The 22,870-nt window shown below is 45.3% G+C and overlaps 2 pseudogenes; one reads left to right on the plus strand and one right to left on the minus strand.

Moving 5' to 3' along the window:
- The first annotated feature begins 3,678 nt into the window (after nt 1-3,678).
- Nucleotides 3,679-8,216, plus strand: LOC124691176 (annotated as a pseudogene).
- A 2,574-nt stretch (nt 8,217-10,790) lies between these two features.
- Nucleotides 10,791-14,840, minus strand: LOC124685839 (annotated as a pseudogene).
- Between the last annotated feature and the right edge of the window lie 8,030 nt (nt 14,841-22,870).

A 22,870-nucleotide genomic window follows, 5' to 3' on the forward strand; every position in this document is an offset into this window, starting at 1 on the left:
ATGGCAACAAAAACTTAGACTATTTAGGAGATTAGCTAAAGGGTGGAGTAGTAATTATGAGGCTGCAGTTAGGAAGCAGAAGAAAGAACTCATGAAAGAATATGATGCTCTTGACATTAAATCTGAAACCTGTGTCCTCTCTCAGCTTGAGAGGGAGAGATGGGATTTCATTCTTAGAGAGTTGAACTCTTTTTGGATCTTAGAGGAAACTAAAGCTCGACAGAGATCTAGAGATAGGAATATTCTAGAGGGAGACAGAAACACAGCATATTTCCATGCTGTGGCCAATCAGAGAAGGAGGAAAAAATGCATCCATGTCTTAGATGGGCCTGATGGTCCTGTGACTGAGGCTGGAGCAATGCTCAAAGTAGCTACAGACTTTTATAAAGAACTGTTTAAAAAAGAAAATAGACCAGATATCAGACTCCAGGATAATTTCTTCTCTGAAGATGAAAAGATAACTCTGGAGGAAAATATTATGTTAGGGAGTGCCTTTACTGAGGAAGAGGTCAAAACTGCAGTTTTTGGGTCTTATGCAGATGGGGCCCCTGGTCCTGATGGTATTCCTTTTATGTTTTACCAGAAGTTTTGGGATGTGGTCAAAATTGACTTGATTAATATGTTTAATGCTTGGTTTGATGATAACCTAGATTTATATAGGTTGAATTTTGCCATGATCACCCTTATACATAAAGAGAATGAGGCTAGATCCATGAAAAAGTTTAGACCTATTAGCCTGTTGAATTGCTCTTTTAAGATTTTTACCAAGGTCTTAACTAATAGATTGGCTAAAGTCATTGATAGACTTATCTCTTATCATCAATCAGGCTTCATTAGGGGGAGGTTTATTTTAGAAAGTGTGGTCACTGCACATGAGGTTATTCATGAAGTGCATAGGAATAAAGATAAAGGGTTAGTTTTAAAACTTGACTATGAGAAGGCATATGACAAAGTTAACCTAGACTTCATGTATGAGGTTTTGGAACTCGGAGGCTTCAACCCCACCTTTATTAGGCTTATTAAACAAATCACTCAAGGAGGGTCTGTTGGGGTAAAAGTTAATGACATTGAGGGGGATTTTTTCTTGACTGGCAAAGGTTTAAGACAGGGGGACCCCATTGCCCCTCTCTTATTCAATTGCATTGTAGATGTTTTCTCTAGGATGTTAGTTAAAGGTGTAGATGGTGGTTTAATTAGTGGGCTCTGTCCCAATTTCTTACCTGGAGGGATTGTAAGTCTTCAATATGCTGATGATACTCTTTTGTTCCTTAAAAATGATCAGAGAGTTGCTCTAAATTTAAGATGGATTCTTACCTGTTTTGAGCAAATTTCTGGCATGAGGGTTAACTTTCATAAAAGTGAACTTATCCCTATTAACATGGATGCTAGTGAAACTCAACCTTTCCTGGATATTTTCCAATGTGTCATGGGAGATTTCCCTGTTAAGTATCTTGGTATTCCTTTGCATTATGACAGATTGAGAAGAGAGGATTTGCAACCTCTCATTGAAAACATTCTTAAAAGAATTACTGGCTGGAGGGGGAAGCTTCTGTCCTCTGCAGCCAAGAGAATTCTCATTCAGTCTTGTTTAGCTAGTATTCCCATTTATCTGCTTTCCTTCTTTAAATTCCCAAAGTGGGCCCTACATCTGATTGATTCACAGATGGCTAACTTTATGTGGAATGATGAAGAAGGCAACCATAAAATTCATTTAGCTAATTGGCCCTCCATCTGCATGAAAAAGGAGTTTGGAGGTTTAGGTATTCCAAATCTTCAAGATCTAAACATTTGTTTGATTGGGTCTTGGATTAAGAGATACATTCAGGGTGAAGGGGCTCTATGGAGAAAAGTTCTAGATGCTAAATATAATACTAGGAACCCAAACATTCTATCCTGTCATGATATTCAACCTTCCACCTTCTGGAAAGGTGTTATGTGGGCTTCTAAAGCTGTGAAGTTTGGATATAAATGGCATGTAGGGAATGGTAAATCCATAAAATTCTGGGAAGACATTTGGTTTGGTAACTCTCCTTTGGCTACCCAATTTTGGGATCTGTATTTTGTTTCTAACCAACAAAATAAAACCATCTCTGATATCTGGGATGGTCAGGAGATTAGAGGTACTTTTAGGAGAACGTTCACTGATGACATGATGGTCCAGTGGTTTGAACTGCTAGAGATTGCTAAGACTATATCCTTCTCTCAAGAGGAAGATCAGTTGATCTGGCAATACACCTCTTCTGGGACTTATTCATCTAGCTCTCTGTATGCTATTATTAACTTTAGAGGTGTTATTCCAGTTTATTTACCTGCTGTTTGGAAATTGAAAATCCCTCCTAGGATCCAAGTTTTCTTATGGTTGTTTTCTCAGAATAAGATCATGACTAGGGATAATCTGAGAGCTAGAGGTATTCCTAAACCCATGAACTGTGAGATGTGCTCTGAGTTTGAATCAGTTCACCACCTCATGTTCGAATGTATTGTGGCTAGATCTATTTGGAACTTGTTTGAAGAGATTTTTGAAGTGCATGTTACTAACTTTGAATCAATTGCTTCTAAATGGCTATGTAACAAAAAGTTCATGCACTTTAATGTAGCTTCTTCAGCTGTTCTGTGGAGCTTATGGCTTAATAGAAATAGTCTGGTGTTTAACAAAACCACTTGGATTAATGTGAAACAGGTGTGGCGAAGGGTCCTCTTCCTCCTTCGGGACTGGTTGAAACCCTTCAAAGAGCTAGAATCTGGAGAAAACGGTCGATTCATGGACCCGTCGCTAACCAGTTTAAGAGCTCCTCTCTCGCCTCCCAGTGGGGTGAGATGTCCCTCCTTCGACTGGGTCTCTTCCTGGAACTCAAGCTTTGATGGCAGAGCGTCGCTGGCCTACCTCCTGGACAATCCTGGTGACTCCCACAAGATTCATGTGGTCACCTGATCGAGACTGAGAAAAGAGAAGATAGTCTCAAGAGGGCGCCGGAAGAAAGAAAAGCTGGAGAATTTGGGAGATATGCTGGCAGACTCATACTTATCGTTTCTCTGTAATGGTTTTAGCTATCGTATGTTCTTAGCATATACTTTGTTATCTTTAGATCTTGTTCCAGGTTTGCTGGTATTTCGGAGATTGGTTGGGATGGCAGCCAATCTCCCCAGCAAAAAGCCTCTTCCTTATTTTCGTTTGTGTGTGAGTTATCTTCTGTAAAACTTGGCTTCCTTTTTCAATGAAAAATGGAGCTGGGGGGGAGACCCCTGTTGATCTAAAAAAAAAAAGAGCCACGGCCCAATCCACGACCTACTAGTCAATTTAAACTTCTTTTTTTCCAAGAACAAGTCCATTTATTTCTTCAAAATCGGTTAGTACAATCTACTACGGAGTACGAGTAGAATATCGTTTGATTCTGCAAGCCGTCGCTGTATGACTGTCGCGGAAGGAGTTTGAACGAAACGGCCCATAGCCCCATACATCGTGGAGACAACAAATAAAAAACGGGAAACCGGCGATCCCGCGCCGTCCGATCCGATCTCGACGGTCTGCAGAGGCCTCGGGGGAGGCCACCACACACGGCACGCCACCCGCTGCCGCACGGCACAGCGCAGCACAGCTCACGCCGGGCCGTAGCCATCAGCGAGCATTTCCTCTCCCCCACCACTTCCAGCGAACCCAACTCCAAGCACCCACGGCCAATGGCCACCCACGGCGGCGGGGCCGACGACGAGGTGGCGGAGGCGTCGCCGGCGCGGGGGCCCAGCCCCGCTACCCTCCGCCACCGCCAGCACGCCGCGGGCAAGGGCGTCGGCGAGGCGGAGGGCGAGCCCGTCGGCAATGGCGGCGGCGCCAGCCCCGAGGCGTCCTCCGTGGAGCAGGTATTCGCGGACAAGGCGGTGCCGTCGTGGCGGGAGCAGCTGACGCTGCGGGCGTTCGTGGTCAGCGCGCTGCTCGCCGTCATGTTCAGCGTCATCGTCATGAAGCTCAACCTCACCACGGGGATCATCCCTTCCCTCAACGTCTCCGCGGGGCTGCTCGGCTTCTTCTTCGTCCGCCTCTGGACCTCCGCCTTCGAGCGGATGGGCCTCGTGCGCCAGCCCTTCACACGGCAGGAGAACACCGTCATCCAGACCTGCGTCGAGTCTCCGCCTACGGCATCGCCTTCAGCGGTAACTAACCGAGCTCTCCCCCTCGACTATCACTTCCGCCAGATTATTTGAACCGAACATTTTGCGAGTGCTAGCTAGGTCTGGAGCGCGGCCTTTGCTTGAACGCCTCAGTTTCGTGCTCCTCCGTATGAAAAGTTCGTGCGAGCATGGGGGTAGGTAGATGCATCCATATCGTTCATGTTCGTATGTCGATAACTCTGCTGGGTTCCTTGCAATTAATTCGGAATTCGGGCCACGGGAGATCTGGATTCCGGAGGTGGGTGGGCAGCAGAGCGTTCTGCAGCAGTTGGTGGCCTGGGACATCATCAGAGAATCGATTGCGTCTCTTGCCCCGAAGTAAAAAATACGAACCAATCGCATTCAGATCCTCGAAAGTGGGATTTATGGTGAGAGGAACGACAGGGAAAGGACAGCAAAAGGAACTTCCCCGATTCGAACTTGTGGTTTAGTATTAGTAGGTACTGTTAGGTGGCTTCAGACTACAGTGCACGCTTTCTTTCTCTAATGATGTTGGAAACGATTGTCCTTGCGTGCGTGTACCTGGTTGAACTGTGAAGCATCTAGGACGAAATTAGGGACGATTTTTAGTTTGAGTAAACCAAGTATGTGTAATGGTCAACAGCAGCTTTTGAATTTTTTGGCACTCCTGATAAGGATGGACGCCATCGTTTGGTTGGGGAAGCAAATTGTAGCTAGTATTCTGGACAAAGCTGTAATGGAGGGGCGTGCTTGGTTTGACTTCTCGCCTTAAAATAGATGGTTCATGGTCTTCCAGTGTTTCTATGATTGACATCATGCCGCATGCATGTGAAGCATTGAGTCCACATAAACATAAACAATTACTCTACTACTATTTGTGGGGTTATTTGGCTACCATGTTCAATGGTACTTTCTGGCTCGTCAGGAATAATTTCATGTGACAGCAACTGATTTCCCAGATTTGAGAGTGCATCTGTGTAACTGATTTGAAAATTTCGTACAAAATGTCTTATATACGTGCATAAGTTGGTCTATGAGAACTTAGAAGAGGTTATTCTCGTTCTCGCCAAGCTTCTCTTGCAACTGCATCAGTTTCAAATAGGGATTTTAATATATTCCCTTTATAAAAAAAAACAGTATCAAATGGTAGAGATTTTCAGGAGAGTGAGTTCTGATTATCTATGTTTCGAAATGGTGGCAGCCTTACAGGATGAGGAAATCATTCAATGCATGAACTGAGTTGCTTGATTAATTGTCATACTTGTGCAAAGCACATCACCCCTATTACCTTTGCTGATCTTCTTGCCTTGTGAAACTGTATTTTTCTTTTCTGTTGAATTTTCCTGTTGTTGTGCTTATTTGGTTCGATTGTTCAGGTGGTTTTGGCAGTTACCTATTCGCAATGAGTGATACAATAGCTAAGCAAGCAACGGAGGCTGCGGATGCTGGGAACATCAAGGATCCTCACCTTGGATGGATGATAGGGTTCCTTTTCCTTGTCAGCTTTATCGGGTTATTTGCACTTGTGCCCATGAGAAAAGTATGCCTTCAACATGTTTGTTCATTTGTTCTTACTGATTAATTGTATACAAGCAAACCTTGTTCTCATCAACTTACATGGTTTTTCAGATTATGATTGTCGACTACAAATTGACCTATCCAAGTGGCACAGCAACTGCTTATCTCATCAATAGTTTTCACACGCCTGAGGGTGCCAAGCTTGCAAAGTATATCTATACAGTCCTGCTCTTGGCTGCTTATACAAGTGGCAAACAACTTAGCTGACAACATTTACCATATTATTTCAGGAAGCAAGTGAAGACACTGGGCAGGTACTTCATGTTGAGCTTTTTCTGGGGCTTTTTCCAGTGGTTCTTCAGTGGTGGGGATGACTGCGGTTTCAAGAACTTCCCATCATTAGGCCTTGAAGCTTATAACAATAGGTCAGAAATGGCATTATCTGTGTTTTGTCGATGGCATTGATTATGATTTTTCCCATATCTGGAAAACATATACTCCCTCCGTCTAAAAATAGGCGTCTCAATTTTTTCTATATACGGATGTATCTCCAACTAAAATGCATCTAGAGACTAGATGCATCCGTATCTAGACAAAAGTGGGACACCTATTTTTCGACGGAGGGAGTAATTAATATATCTACAAAATGTGAGCTTGCAGCATTATGTTTGTCTTTTCTTGTCATAGTGAAAAAATATTATGCTTATCTGTGTTTGGTGTCCCAACATTTGCTTACCATTTCCATTGGCTAAAAGTTAGTTCCAAGGCATCGGTCTCCCTTACTGAACTTACTTATCATCTTCCAGGTTCTTCTTTGATTTCTCTCCTACATATGTTGGGGTTGGTATGATCTGCCCACACATTGTGAATGTGTCGGTTCTGCTAGGTGGTATCCTCTCGTGGGGTGTAATGTGGCCTCTCATTGCCAAGAAAAAAGGGAGTTGGTACCCTGCTACTGATGGAGACGCTAGTCTCCATGGGTTACAGGCTTACAGGGTAAACATCCAATCTTATCACTGGGTCACTTTTGTTAACGCTAAATCCTACAATGTTATCTTTAAAAAAACTATCTAGGCTATGGTCTTGATTGCTTGTTCCTTTACTATTGCAGGTTTTTATATCCATTGCTTTGATTCTTGGGGATGGATTATATAATTTCGTCAAGGTGCTTCTCCGCACGATTGCTGGGTTCATAGCAATGGTTCAGAAAAATTCAAGAGCCATGCTTCCTGTTTCTGGCAATGGCAGCCCCACCGCTGAAGCTATATCATTTGATGACGAGCGTCGCACTGAACTGTTCCTGAAAGATCAAATCCCTACATCAGTTGCATATGGGGGCTATGCCGCAGTAGCTGCTATATCAATCGGTACTCTTCCACAGATCTTCCCGCAGCTCAAATGGTACTACATTTTAGTTGCGTATATCGTAGCACCTGTCCTGGCCTTTTGCAATGCCTACGGAAGTGGACTCACTGATTGGTCTCTTGCCTCCACCTATGGCAAGCTTGCTATCTTTGTGTTTGGTGCATGGGCTGGCCTTGCCAATGGCGGTGTGCTCGTAGGACTTGCTGCATGCGGTGTCATGATGAGCATCGTGTCAACAGCCTCTGACCTGATGCAAGACTTCAAAACTGGATACCTGACTTTGGCATCACCGAGGTCCATGTTTATCAGCCAGGTGATAGGCACTGCAATGGGCTGTGTCATTTCTCCCTGCGTCTTCTGGCTGTTCTACAAGGCTTTCAGTGACATTGGCATAAGCGGTACCGAATACCCAGCACCTTATGCCATTGTGTACCGAAACATGGCAATATTGGGTGTCGATGGTTTCTCATCGCTTCCAAAGAACTGCCTGACACTCTGCTACATCTTCTTCGCCGCAGCTATTGTCATCAACTTGATAAGAGACTTGACACCACACAAGTATTCAAGGTTCATCCCACTCCCAATGGCGATGGCTATACCATTCTTTATTGGGTCATACTTCGCGATCGACATGTTCCTGGGCAGCCTTTTACTCTTCATATGGGAGAGGGTGAATAAGGCTAAAGCGGACGCCTTTGGACCTGCCGTTGCTTCAGGGTTAATCTGCGGAGATGGGATCTGGACTCTGCCACAGTCCGTTCTTGCCCTTGCCAAGGTGAACCCTCCCATTTGCATGAAGTTCTTGACTAGATCGGATAATGTCAGAGTGGACAAATTCCTTAGGGGCTAGTCATGGTGTTTTACAGAGGACAACGGTAAACCACAGCCACGCATCATCATGTAATTACAGTCGCATTTCACACTACACAGACCACTTGTTTTGTAGAAACGCCAGAACTGGGGCTCTGCAAAGGAGCAGTATCCCTGAGAGTCTACATTCCGAAATGATTGTAACTGTTCTGCATACTGTCCTTCACAATGTAAAAAGGAAGAGAAAAAAGAAGCTGAAAAGGGAAGAAATACGGCTTAGGTGTAGGAAGCAGCATCTTGCATTGTATTGCCATAAGGGTTGTGAGTTGTGTAATTGTGACATGTGATTCGCATGTTCTATTAGCAGGAAGCGAGTATTCCCATTACTCAGGTTACATTGCAACTGTTCGATCAGAAAGCTGATGTGGTGACTGCATTTGTGCTTATGAGTAGCATAGTTTTCAAGTTTTTTTTAATTACATGCAAAATTCATCATAACAAGGTTTGTAAATGGCTAATATTGTGCTTGCCTCACGATGCATAGTTTTCAAGTCTTAACTCCAAGTAATGTGATATCCCATAGCTGGTAGCCCCCCTCATTTTTTATCTTGCATCCTTCCAGTAAGTAATCCCCTTTTAGGGATTGTTTGGTACTAGAGTTTTTTGGTACTAGAGTTTTAGTAGGGATTAGCGGGATAATTGGAGATGAGGTTTTGTGGGGATTGGATGACGGTAGTGATTCACCCAATACTTTAGAGTATAATCCCCACTAAGGCCTTGTTCGTTTCGTCCCAACCCGGCCGGGATCGCGACGCAAACCTCGTGGGTCAGCTGGGATTGGACCCGCCCCGGGTTTAATCCCGGTCTAATCTAATAACGTGTTCGGTTAATCCCTGTCCGGGTTCGACCCCGCCCGATTTTCCCCCAAACCCGCCTGTTCCACCGGGTTTAAAAAATCCTGGTCGCACGCGTGGACAGAATCCCGAATCGACAGAGAGGAAAAACAGAAGCCAATCGAGACTTTGTCCCTCACGACCGCGGCGGCGGTGACGCGAACGGAGGAGCGCTCGCCGGCGATCGCTTCGAGACGACGGCGGCCACGCGACCAACGAGAGAGAGGAGCTGCTCTAGTCTCGTCGGCATCCTCAACGCCGACAACGCCACGGAGCCCGGGCCGAAAACAAGGCGCTCGACCCGAAACCTCCAGATCCACGGGCCCGGGCCGAAGACAAGGCTCAGTGGAATTGAGCATGGATTAACCGAACGGCAGAAAAAGTAGAAGGATTTTGTGAAAGAGATTAGTGGGGGTATGGATGGCTGGTGCGGGGTCACCCAATTCCTCGAGCGACTCAATCCACCTGGGAATTCACCCCCATGTAACCGAACGAGGCCTAAAACACTAGTACTAAACAAGGCCTAAAAATTGCTTGTGAATTTTTTGTCTCTTCAGTCACAAGCAATGGTACTCTGCTCCAAAAAAAAAAAAAAAACTGCTCAAGTTTGTCTAGATTCAGTTATATCTATATATACTTTTAGCATGTAAAATACATTCATATCTAGAAAAAGTTGATCAGTTTTTTTTTGGGATAGAGGGTGTACACAATATCATGAAAGGCTATGTCCTCTTATGACTTCTTATCTATACCATACCTTCGAGGCTCCCATTTCCCCCTCCACGTTCTCTCTCCACCTCATCCTCTCGAGAGTCGCCAGGTCTCCCATCTCGCCTCTCCCCCGGCGGTGCTACCGTCCGGCTTGGATATGGGGAGTTGGAGCGGGTTGTGCAGTGTAGTAGTAGGGTCTGCGTCCATGTGCCGATCGTGGGCTTCATGCCCGGTAGGTGGAGCGTAGCTCGGGATCTTGAGCGGCCAGATCCGGGGCGATTTAGGGTTCATCTTTTTTACTCATCTGCTCCTCTGGTTGGAGCGTGGTGCAGCGGAGATGGGCGACGTCTCACTCAATAAAGCCGCAGTTGGTGGCTACCTTGATGCGTGGAGGTGTTGTGTGGTGAAGCCTCTTCCGGCCGGTCATGGTGGCGAGGGGAATAGGAGAAGCGATGAGATTTCCTCGACTTCTTCAAGGTGGCTGCAACAACGAGGAACCACGCGGCGGCCATGACTGCCGTCGCGATCTTCGGCCGTAAGGGCGGCCCTTCTAGATGCCTACATGGCGCTCTACTCAACCTCCAGTGCGGAGGCCTTCCTCAGAGCTTCTTGCTGGAACCACCGCTTCCTCAACACCAAGTGGTCCGTCCCCGGTGGAGTCGAGGTGGCCGGCGATGGAGGCTCAAGCACGGTGGAGAGGACCGGGGATCCGATTGCTTTTTCGGTCAAACTTTTAAGGTCCTTTTTGCAATTAGCCAGGGCTATGTTGTACTTTCACTTTTCCCTCAGGACCCTTTCTGTAATTTGTACCCACTGATGAAAATATAACTGCACCTCTCGGGATCCTTCGAGGCCCCTCCTGTGTTAAAAAAAAACTATACCATACCTTCCATTGACCAAAATGTAGTAAGTTGAGAAGTTATACGTTTTTATAAGACCAAGTGCCAAACAAAGAAAACACATCTTTACGGAAATCTGTAGACTGTAGTGTGCACTGAGCACTGAGCACTCAGATTCGAAGGCAACATGCGCTGCTTTAGGGCAGCATGGATACGCTGAGAGAATAACCACACACAATATCTTAATTGCAGGTCACTGAGATAATAACCACACACAATATCTTAATTCGAAGGCAACATGCGCTGCTTTAGGGCAGCATGGATACGCTGAGGTACTGCTGTAGCAAAAACAAGCGAACCACCTAGAGATTTAACCTACTCATGTCCGTAGACATAGGGCGCAAGTACGCAACTTAACCTAGCTGTTAAGTTGATCTCCTTGCAACTGTTAAGGGACCATTGAGGCACGCTGCAAAAACATGGCTTGCAGAGTGCTTATTATCTTCATAGCTCCGCAGGGGAGCCTAATGCTTACGTGTGTGGATCCAAACATATTCAACCATTCATGGTAGACTTGTAATGGTCGTCATCGATAGTTGCATAAAGGTTGCCAAGATCAACGAGATCTAGAACAGTCGACCTGTGAAAAAACAACAGGATTACGGAAAAGAAGTCGAATGTATTTTAGGGGGAGGAGGGTGAGAAAGGGTGATACCTGGTCTGTCCAAGTGATAGATTGAGACGACTCGCGACCTGATCAAGACTTACTCCATGCTCCAGGTTTCTGTAGGAGCACAATGCAGTCTTCATTGTCTAACATGATGCTGTAACCTTCTTCTAGCAAATCGTATGAAATAGAACACACGAGCACTAATTATAGCATAACATGATACTGTAGCCTTCTTCTAGCAAAGGCATGCATACTCAGGAGCGTTTATGCACATTCATGTTAAATCAATGATCCTAAGCAATTATTAGCACATAGCAAAAATATTTGTTGACAGAATCATTCACAACTAACTTACCCAAGTACTGGGTCAAGAAAAACACTCATGACCAAATCGGATAACTCTCTGCTAGCAGTATTTCCAGATGCAGACGATGTTGGGGCCTGAGTAAGGAAAAGCAAAACCATTAGACAACAATTTGGTGGATCTACTAAAACAATGATATACTTTCCAAAACTACCTGATAACTAGTGTGTGGAGCTTGGTTCCGAGTTGATGTATTAGCAATTACTTGGGGCTGAGACAAAGACCTCTACCAATATTAAAAAATCCAAAGAAAAAAAGCATCATAAGAAATCATAGATATTGTTCAGTTGTATAAATTAAAATCCTAGAAATAAAGGCATGTCATTACAGTACCTTAGGCCTTGCGAGATCCAAATGCACATAAATGCAGTGCAGAAAGTGATGTGTTATATCATTGTAGTTGGTAACAAGCCTGACAGGAATTCATAAACAGTAATATTAATATAAGGAAAATGTAGCTGGCCTATATCAAATGGGCACAAAATACTCTTCCACCCCAGAAAATCTTGCTACAGCAAAATACTTCGTGATCTGATATATATATAAACGCGTTTGTATGAGAAAAACATTACATTGATATTATCGTTCATATATACTCCCATACTTGTGCATGTATACCGTAGGTAACAAACTGTTGGACAAATAGCAGTTTTATAGTCCACCGCAATGCCAACCACAACCTAATAGAAGAAATAAGATCTGAAAGATCACATCCTAATATTCTAAAAGGAAGATTAAAGTGCTCACCGCACGGAAAAAGCAGTCACTTGACGCTTCCCTTGGAAAGTCTTTCAGACCACCAATCACAATAACATAGTCACCATCCCTTGTAAAGAAAAAACAAGGCAACACTCTCAAGTTTGTTGTATATAAAACTGATTTGCCAGCAAATGATAATTACTAGCTCTTTAGTCCTTACTTGACTAACTTCATTTCTTCAGTGTCAAACGTCTCATTGTCCCTGGGAAATAAATAAAGGCCGATACATATATGAGTGATGGTACAAAATTTGGTAGACCAACCAAAGCAACAAATGAATCTCACCAGCGTTTCATTTCTATCCTGCCTGTACCATCATCAAGAACAAACGTTACATCTGTGACCTGCTGCTTCTTATGCAACATGCGTCCTACAAGCCTAACCTGCAATTCAGGGCAATTAAAACAATTACTACTCCCTCCGTCCCATGAAACATGTCGGACTTTTGTCAAAATTTAGATGTATCTAGTACTATTTAGTGTTTAGATACATCCAAATTTAGACATATATCAGACAAGTTTCATAGGACGGAGGAAGTAGATAAAAAAGGATCTGATCTTTGTCGATCTCACTAAGAAGCCAAGTGCTAAAAAAATAATCATTTGCAACCACACACAAATAGTCAAAGGCCAACTGCAGTTGAGCCAGCTGCCCGTTTCTCTCGAAATAGGCTTTCGCCCCGCTATATTAATATAGCAACGAACTGATACAAGGTAGAGACCACCGCTGGGGCAAAACAGCACATCAAAGCCCAAAAGAAAACAAAAGAAGAAGAAAAAAGAAAGAAAGGATGACAAAGTCGGATCGACGAAAACGCTGATGATCCGCAACCGCTGCGCCCTCTGGAAGATTCCCACCACGAGCTTAGCCCTTCGAAGCGCCGCATACCAAGACAACACCTTCAAGAAGGGATGCGACGATGACGACGCTGCTGCCCGGACACGCCTAGGGTTTCCCCCGGTATGCGGAAGGGAAGTGGGAAGGGGAACCCCGACGCCCCTCAAGAAGGAATGGTGGCGCCCGCGAGCGTCGCCGCGTCGGTGTCGGCCATCGACAAGGATTTCTCCTGTCCCCCACAATCCCACGGCCCCGGACACTCCGTCATGCTCCGCCAACCTCGCCGCCCACCAACTCGCGCCACCACGGTCACGCAACCACCAGCGCCGTCTCACCGTGACCCACTAACGAAGACCGATGAAACCGAAAGGAATCACCCCGAGCCGAGGAGAGCCTGGACAGCAGCCACGCGGGAGGGCGCAACCTCCACCGCCAGCAGCGGTGACAGACCGGACGCAGCTACAGGAGCAAACCAGGCCCCTCTGGCCCGGCCGAGCCCGCCAGGCTCGTGAAGCTCCCGTGGCCGCGCTGCAGTCCACGCGCCGCCGTCCTAGCCACCCTCAGCAGGAGAAAGTCCACCAGCCGCCGGGAGCAGAACACGGGATGTCAGATCTGGCCCGCCCAGGCCCAGATGGGGCCCAGACAGGCTCAGATCTGGGTCAGGGCCGCGCCGCCCGCGCCGCCGCTGACCTCCCTGCCGCCCCGCAGCCAAGAGGCCGCGCCGCCGCCACCAGACCACCCGGAGCAGCTCCACCCGCGGTGCGCCGCCGCCACCGGCACCTTGCCCACCAGGAAGCACCACCGCTGGCCGAAGAGAGCCCCGCGCCTCCCAGCCTAGCGCGCGGGTAAGGGACGGCCGCCGCCGCCGGCACCGCGCGGGCTTTGCCCGGCGGCCTGCGCCGACGGCGGCGGAGGGGAGAGGAGGAGAGGTCGGCCTGGGCGGAGAGGAGGAGACGTCGCCCCGACGCCGCCCGCGGGGGACGGGACGGGACGAAGCGTTTTTTCGCCAGCTGCCCGTTTCACAAAGCCTCAAGGTTTAGGAATACTTTTACAAAAGTACATAACTGCACAATTTTTGCACTTGTACTGCAGCCAGCCCAACCTGATTGAATGGCTGAGTCAGGAGTATTTGCAAGCAATTAGGGCCCATGTGTATGTTAACCGGGATGCCATAGTGGGTCCTTCCATCCGTTCCGAAATAATTATCATAGCTTTTTCTAAATACCGATGTATCTACACACTAAAATCCATCTAGATACATCCATATCTACACAAAGCTGAGACACTTATTTTGGAATGGAGGTAGTATGTGCACAACAAAGGACTGTGCAATGTGGGCAGGAACAGTATATAGGAACAAGAGTTACAAAATTTCAGCGAATGCAGTACGCACACTAACCAAGGTAGTGTTCATTTCCCCTTTGTGTAGTCGAACCAAATACACCTGGCCCGTGTTATATGTTCAAAATGTTAATCCAATTGCCTACAACTATAAGAAGTGACCCCTTTCCTCTCTAGTAGTACTGTAGTAGTAATAATTTTAGGAAGGCTTTTATTTCAGTAATAAGAAGGTGTATACTTCAGTCCATTTAAATCGGCTCAACCAACTCCAATGCGAAACTTCCACCTTTCACAGCAAGCAGTAAACAATTCAAATCACTTCTCGGAAGAAACGAGTTCTAGAAGGTAAGATCCGTACCGTTGATACCTCTGTGCCATTTACAGAAAAAACCGTCGTTGGTCTGGGACGCGTCCATGATCTGCTTGACGGTGAGCGGGAGCAGCGCCTGCGAGCCGCGAGTCTGAGCACACGGCGAACCCACGATTGCATCAATCAGATTTGGTGGCGAAACTATCTAAGGGAGATTAGGTCCGAGTAGGGAAGATAACAATACCCTCGTGATGACGCTGCCACCCTCCGGGGTGCTGGTGGTCTTCGGGGGCATAAACCTGTCGCCGTCGAATTGGTTGTTGGCGTTCGCCGTGCCACCATTCCCGTCGTGCTGGCTGACTCCGCCGTACATCGTGAGGCCCGGTGGGTAAAAGTGTAAAACCCTAGTCCTGCGCGGAAGGAGGGGATGGGCGGGAGAGGACGTAGGGGGCGGTTCTTTGTATCGTGGAGGGTCCTGTTACGAATATTTGGGTATCTCCTGTTACCAAGATTGCAACGGGTGCTAGCAACCCTATCCCGGCCCCACATTCTCCCTCTCTTTTTTTAGGGACCACATTCTCCCTTAGATATATGGTCATAAATCCGATGGAACCCTAACCCTAGCAGGTCAACTATGCATGTCATCTTCCGCGCGTCTACACACCATATATGGTCATATATACGGTAAACAAGAGGCGGTGAAAGGATTTTGGAAGACTTACCGTCATTGCCGAGCCGAAGGTCAAAGTCAAGGCGGTGAAGGTGTTCTTGCTTGGAGATAACGATAGGTGGTCGAAGTCAAAGCAGCGGAGACGGTGGAAAAGCAAAGATGGCAGACAACCACCATCAGTCTACGCATTGCCACTGGCAGACGAACCGCCGACGAATTTGGAGAGAGAGAGAGAGAGAGAGAGAGAGAGAGAGAGAGAGAGAGAGAGAGAGAGAGAGAGAGAGAGAGAGTCAAAGCCAAGGCGGTGAAGGTGTTCTTGCTTGGAGATAACGATAGGCGATCGTAGTCAAAGCAGCGGAGACGGTGGAAAAGCAAAGATGGCAGACAAACTCCACCATCAGTCTACGCGTTGCCACCGGCAGATGAATCGCTGACGAATTTGGAGAGAGAGAGAGGGAGGAGGAGGAGGAGGAGGAGGAGGAAGTGGGCGGTGAGTGAAATTTATGGCGCTTGTTAGAACCGACACGGCATGTAGCGCTCCTAAACCAAGCATGCAAGGGAAGGCTCACTCTACACGGGCCTGCATCTGGAAAAACAGCCAATTCGAGAGTGCTTTGACATGTGAGCTGGCCACGACATGGAAAGAGCCCAGGAATCCAATCCATCCAGTTTTTTTTGTTTTGTTTCCGAGGGCCTCTTTAAAGGACGTGTTACCAATCATGCCCTAGGGACCCTCGTGACGCAGGGATTTGTCATGATAAGGCGGACGGAAATACAAAGATGAAGAAGACCCAATTCAAGGGTACGACTAGCTAGAGACCGACCTTTACGAAGGGAAAAGGCCATCCCGCGCGCGCGCTCTGGCGTCTACACGTGTCGCGCGCGGACCGTGTCCCCAGAAAAAGACGCGAACCGTTTTCCGGGTTTGGTTTTTTCCCTTTACGCTCCGGTAGACCCGTTAATACTATGCAGACCCGTTAAGCGTTTTTTTCCCTTTACGCGCGCTGTTAGTTTTTAAAAAATTGGGCGGGACTTCCTTTTTGGCTTTTTCCCTTTGTATTTCTGGGTTGTGAGTTTTCTGGGAAATTAATGGGAGGGAGGTAGCACTTTCAACTTACTTTTTTTAAAAAATTCCAACAGAGTGCTAGAAGAAGACACCTACAAGAAGACATATGTCGAAGCGATTGCTACGGCTCGGCTTCGCCTCCTATCAAGGCGCCTTCGGCGCATCAAACATTTATAAACATAATGAATGGATGACATATATCGTTGTCCCCGTTTGTCGTTACCCCCATATGTCGAAGCGATTGCTACGGCTCGGCTTCGCCTCGTATCAAGGCGCCTTCGGCGCATCAAACATTTATAAACATAATGAATGGATGACATATGTCGTTGTCCCCGTTTGTCGTTACCCCCATATGTCGAAGCGATTGCTACGGCTCGGCTTCGCCTCGTATCAAGGCGCCTTCGGCGCATCAATCTATTGTTCTTTTTTTTCTATTTTTGTATTTTTATCCTTTGGAAAGATTTTTGTTTGATTTTCTCTTTTAATCTCTGAAAATATTACTGTGTTTCTCTTTTGATTTGTCTGGAGGGATTTCCGTTTTGTCTAACGTAGGTACAGGTGAAAGGCTCGTGAAGTACATCCGCGATGTGGAGACGAGTACATCGTCAGAACCAAGAGGAGTACGAGGTCGTTTCTCTGTTTGTTTCTCTGGAAAGAATTCCGTTTGATTTTCTCTAGCGTAGGTACATGTTCTAAGGGCTGTCAGGTACATCCAGGAAGTAGGGACGAGTACATATTAGGTATGAAGAGGAGTACGTTACTGTGTTTCTCTTTCGATTTGTTTGGAGAGATTTCCGTTTCGTCTAACGCAGGTACAGGTGAAAGTCTCGTGAAGTACGTCCGCGACGTGGAGACGAGTACATCGTTGGAACCAAGAGGAGTACGAGGTCGTTTCTCTGTTTGTTTCTTTGGAAAGAATTCCATTTGATTTTATCTTTTTTTTCTCTGGAAAAAATTTCCGTTTTCTCTTTAATTGTCTGTAAATATTTTCGTTTTCTCTTTTAATCTCTGGAAATATTTCCGTTTTCTCTAGCGCAGGTACATGTTCGAAGGGGTGTGGAGTACGGCGATGACGGCTAGTCCAGTACAGGTCTGTTATTCTCTGGAAATATTTCTGTTTGATCTTCCCTTTTATTGTCTGGAGAGATTTCCGTTTCGTCTAACGCAGGTACAGGTGAAAGGCTGGCGAAGTACGTCCGCGAAGTGGAGACGAGTACATCGTCGCAACCAAGAGGAGTACGAGGTCGTTTCTCTGTTTGTTTCTAAGGAAAGAATTCCGTTTGAGTTTCTCTAGCGCCGGTACATGTTCTAAGGGCTATCAGGTACATCCAGGAAGTAGTGACGAGTACAGATTAGGTATGAAGAGGAGTACGTTACTGTGTTTCTATTTCGATTTGTCTGGAGAGATTTTTGTTTCGTCTAACGCAGGTACAGGTGAAAGGCTCGTTAAGTATATCCGTGACGTGGAGACGAGTACATCGTCGGAACCAAGAGGAGTACGAGGTCGTTTCTCTGTTTGTTTCTCTGAAAAGATTTCAGTTTGATTTTCTTCAGCGTAGGTACATGTTCGAAGGGCTACGAGGTACATCCAGGATGTAGGGACGAGTACTGATTATGTATGAAGAGGAGTACGTTACTGTGTTTCTATTTCGATTTGTCAGGAGAGATTTCCGTTTCGTCTAACGCAGGTACAGGTGAAAGGCTCGTGAAGTATATCCGTGACGTGGAGACGATTACATCGTCGGAACCAAGAGGAGTACGAGGTCGTTTCTCTGTTTGTTTCTCTGGAAATATTTCCGTTTGATTTTCTCTAGCGTAGGTACATGTTCGAAGGGCTGCGAGGTACATCCAGGACGTAGGGACGAGTACAGATTAGGTATGAAGAGGAGGACGTTACTGTGTTTCTATTTCGATTTGTCTGGAGGGATTTCCGTTTCCTCAAGCGCAGGTACAGGTGAAAGGCTGGTGAAGTACATCCGCGACGTGGAGACGAGTACATCGTAGGAACCAAGAGAAGTACGAGGTCGTTTCTCTGTTTGTTTCTCTGGAAAGATTTCCGTTTGATTTTATCTAGCGTAGGTACATGTTCGAAGGGCTGCGAGGTACATCTAAGACGTAGGGACGAGTATAGATTAGGTATGAAGAGGAGGACGTTACTGTGTTTCTATTTCGATTTGTCTGGAGGGATTTCCGTTTCCTCAAGCGCAGGTACAGGTGAAAGGCTGGTGAAGTACATCCGCGACGTGGAGACGAGTACATCGTAGGAACCAAGAGAAGTACGAGGTCGTTTCTCTGTTTGTTTCTCTGGAAAGATTTCCGTTTGATTTTATCTAGCGTAGGTACATGTTCGAAGGGCTGCGAGGTACATCCAGGACGTAGGGAGGAGTACAGATTAGGTATGAAGAGGAGGACGTTAATGTGTTTCTATTTCGATTTGTCTGGAGGGATTTCTGTTTCCTCAAGCGCAGGTACAGGTGAAAGGTTGGTGAAGTACATCCGCGACGTGGAGACGAGTACATCGTAGGAACCAAGAGAAGTACGAGGTCGTTTCTCTGTTTGTTTCTCTGGAAAGATTTCCGTTTGATTTTATCTAGCGTAGGTACATGTTCGAAGGGCCGTGAGGTACATCCAGGACGTAGGGACGAGTACAGATTAGGTATGAAGAGGAGGACTTTACTGTGTTTCTCTTTCGATTTGTCTGGAGGGATTTCCGTTTTGTCTAACGCAGGTACAGGTGAAAAGCTCGTGAAGTACATCCGCGACGTGGAGACGAGTACATCGTCGGAACCAAGAGGAGTACGAGGTCGTTTCTCTGTTTGTTTCTCTGGAAAGAATTCCGTTTGATTTTCTCTAGCGTAGGTACATGTTCGAAGGGCCGCGAGGTACATCCAGGACGTAGGGACGAGTACTGATTAGGTATGAAGAGGAGGACTTTACTGTGTTTCTATTTCGATTTGTCTGGAGGGATTTCCGTTTCCTCAAGCGCAGGTACAGGTGAAATGCTCGTGAAGTACATCCGCGACGTGGAGACGAGTACATCGTCGGAACCAAGAGGAGTACGAGGTCGTTTCTCTGTTTGTTTCTCTGGAAAGAATTCCGTTTGATTTTCTCTAGCGTAGGTACATGTTCGAAGGGCCGCGAGGTACATCCAGGACGTAGGGACGAGTACTGATTAGGTATGAAGAGGAGGACTTTACTATGTTTCTATTTCGATTTGTCTGGAGGGATTTCCGTTTCCTCAAGCGCAGGTACAGGTGAAATGCTCGTGAAGTACATCCGCGACGTGGAGACGAGTACATCGTCGGAACCAAGAGGAGTACGAGGTCGTTTCTCTGTTTGTTTCTCTGGAAAGAATTCCGTTTGATTTTCTCTAGCGTAGGTACATGTTCGAAGGGCTGCGAGGTACATCCACGACGTAGGGACGAGTACTGATTAGGTATGAAGAGGAGTACGGTACTGTGTTTCTCTTTCGATTTATCTGGAGAGGTTTCCTTTTCCTCTAGCGCAGGTACAGGTGAAATGCTGGTGAAGTACATCCGCGACGTGGAGACGAGTACATCATAGGAACCAAGAGGAGTACGAGGTCGTTTCTCTGTTTGTTTCTCTGGAAAGATTTCCGTTTGATTTTCTCTAGCGTAGGTAATGTTCGAAGGGCTGCGAGGTACATCCACGACGTAGGGACGAGTACTGATTAGGTATGAAGAGGAGTACGGTACTGTGTTTCTCTTTCGATTTATCTGGAGAGGTTTCCTTTTCCTCTAGCGCAGGTACAGGTGATATGCTCGTGAAGTACATCCGCGACGTGGAGACGAGTACATCGTAGGAACCAATAGGAGTACGAGGTCGTTTCTCAGTTTGTTTCTCTGGAAAGATTTCCGTTTGATTTTCTCTAGCGTAGGTACATGTTCGAAGGGCTGCGAGGTACATCCACGACGTAGGGACGAGTACTGATTAGGTATGAAGAGGAGTACAGTACTGTGTTTCTCTTTCGATTTATCTGGAGATGTTTACTTTTCCTCTAGCGCAGGTACAGGTGATATGCTCGTGAAGTACATCCGCGACGTGGAGACGAGTACATTGTAGGAACCAATAGGAGTACTAGGTCGTTTCTCTGTTTGTTTGTCTGGAAAGATTTCCGTTTGTTTTGTCTAGCGTAGGTACATGTTCGAAGGGCTGTGAGGTACATCCAGAACGTAGGGACGAGTACTGATTATGTATGAAGAGGAGTACGGTACTGTGTTTCTCTTCTGATTTATCTGGAGAGATTTTCCGTTTCTTCTAGCGCAGGTACATGTTCGAAAGGGTGTTGAGTACGGCGATGACGGCTAATCCAGTACAGGTTTCGCATCAAAATGAGTACAAGTCTGTGTTTCTTAATCGCATGTACAGGTTCATATGCGTGTCAAGTACAGCGGTGATGGCGAAGCGAGTACATGTTTCGCACCAAGAGGAGTACATTATTTCCGTTTTCTCTATCGCAGGTTAGGTGTAAAAGCGTGTCGAGTACAGCGGTGACGGAGAGTCGAGTACAACTTAGGTAGGAAGAGGAGTACAAGACTGTGTCTCTTTCCTTTTTCTCTAGTGTAGTTACAGGTGCAAAGGCTTGTCGAGTACAGCGGTGATGACGAGTCGAGTACAGTTCGAAACAATAGAATTTCAGACACATGACACTGGCATTAACATTGCAGTGTGAATAAATTCGATGAGTGTCTCAAATATTACTTATAAAATATTGAAATGTACACATGACAGTAGAATTAACTAATAACCAAATAGAAATACTTGTACGTAATTCGTTGTGTGGTTCACAATGTTTCAGTACTGACACATTGTACTTATTTTAACTTATGCCTCACTTTTTAGCTTTGTTATGACAAGCTTGAGCCAGGCACTGCCATGTAAGAATGGAGATCCTCTTTCATCTTTGAAGGTAAATGAGCAAATGTCTCCTTCTTTCAGGTAAAATTCTTCAACTATATCTGGGAAACCTTTCTTTATCATAGCTTTCCCATTCTTATCCATCTTCATGGTAGCATACATTGTAATGTGACTCGATGTGCAGCTGACAGCAACTTTAACAGGTTCTTGTATGAATCCCCAAATGTGTTCAGTAGTGAATTCTTCTGAAAATTCCTAAAAAGATATTAACGAACCATCATTAGTTTTGTGGTACACTACGTCAGAAGTTTTCTTGTTATGTAGACAATAAGTATTTAATATAATTGTCGATATAAACTTACCATCTTACATATGCCTCTTGTAACAAATGATTTAGTCATGGTGCAAATATAATGTTTAATAGCTGGTGTCTGGTCCGTGATGACTTCATTTATTAGGTCGAGTACTTGATTGTAATTCATCTCCACGTGGTTTCCAAAGACGCATGCTTCGTCAAAATTTTTGTCTCCATACAGTCCAGGTCCTACAATCAAGAGGTATTATTTTTAAGAAACTATATATTTACTGTAATGTTTACTGTTTTAGTTGCTAATATATGTACCTCTAACAGTTATTTTGCGCATATCTGAGATAAACTTTGCATAACTTTCATCAATATCTCTATCAACACCTTTGTCTGTGCTGTTGTCACTTTCATCACTACTTTGGCTCTTTTCAATGGCAGTGTTGGTTGTACCCTGATTACCTGTTGCCTGAATTTCCTAAATATGACAATTCATTGTTTGTAGATCATATAGTTTAGATGCATTAAGATTTAGATAAATTTAAATCAACTTTCATTGCATGGCATGAAATAATATGGTTTCTACGCAACTAAGCATTAAATTATGATTATTTGAAAACCTGGTCTTGAGGGTCGACGCTGTATGTTGGATAGTTGTTGCACGAGTATCCGTACTCCTCGGCTCTTGATTGCGCAATCTCCTGAATTTTTGCAAGCAGTGTTTCCCAGAGATGACATTTCAATTATTAATTCATTCATTGTAAATCATATTTAAATTGAATTTAGGTCAACTTTCATTGTACTTAATCAGTAAAATATTTTTTGTGGAACAAAGCATTAAATTTGATTATTTGAAACCTGGTAGTGAGGGTCGGACTCGCATATTGGACAGCTTCTGCACAAGTATCCGTACTTCTTTGCCCTGTTGTGTGCAGCCTCTTGCAGTCTTGAAAGCATTTTCTCGTTTAGAACAAGAAGGTAACCATCAAATTGCATATGCTTGCAATACATTTTGGAGACCAAAGAACTACAGATTTTTCACGAATGCAAACAAATACAATTTGGATATAAATAGTTTATTTCTCTTTTAATTTAGTTCGAAGCGATGATGTAATTCATGTGATTTATAGTTATATCTTTTCTTATTTGTCATTTAAACATCATAGTGTGGAGTATTAGAATATTTTAGCTTTTTTTTTTGGTTGACCTGGAATACGATGTATGTTTGTAATGTTTGTTGCTACCAGATCCATGAGCGGAACTTCAAGTTGGTGCTTGATTCACGAGGTGTGAAAAAAAAGCGTAGTGAGACTGTTTTCCACTAGACCCTAGATCTGTTTTCTGTATTATTGTGGTATTCGACTGATCTATTTGGAACAGGGATTTTTCACCGGATCTAGAAGTTTT

Source organism: Lolium rigidum, chromosome 2 (assembly GCF_022539505.1).
Source record: "Lolium rigidum isolate FL_2022 chromosome 2, APGP_CSIRO_Lrig_0.1, whole genome shotgun sequence".
Taxonomy (NCBI): Eukaryota; Viridiplantae; Streptophyta; class Magnoliopsida; order Poales; family Poaceae; genus Lolium; species Lolium rigidum.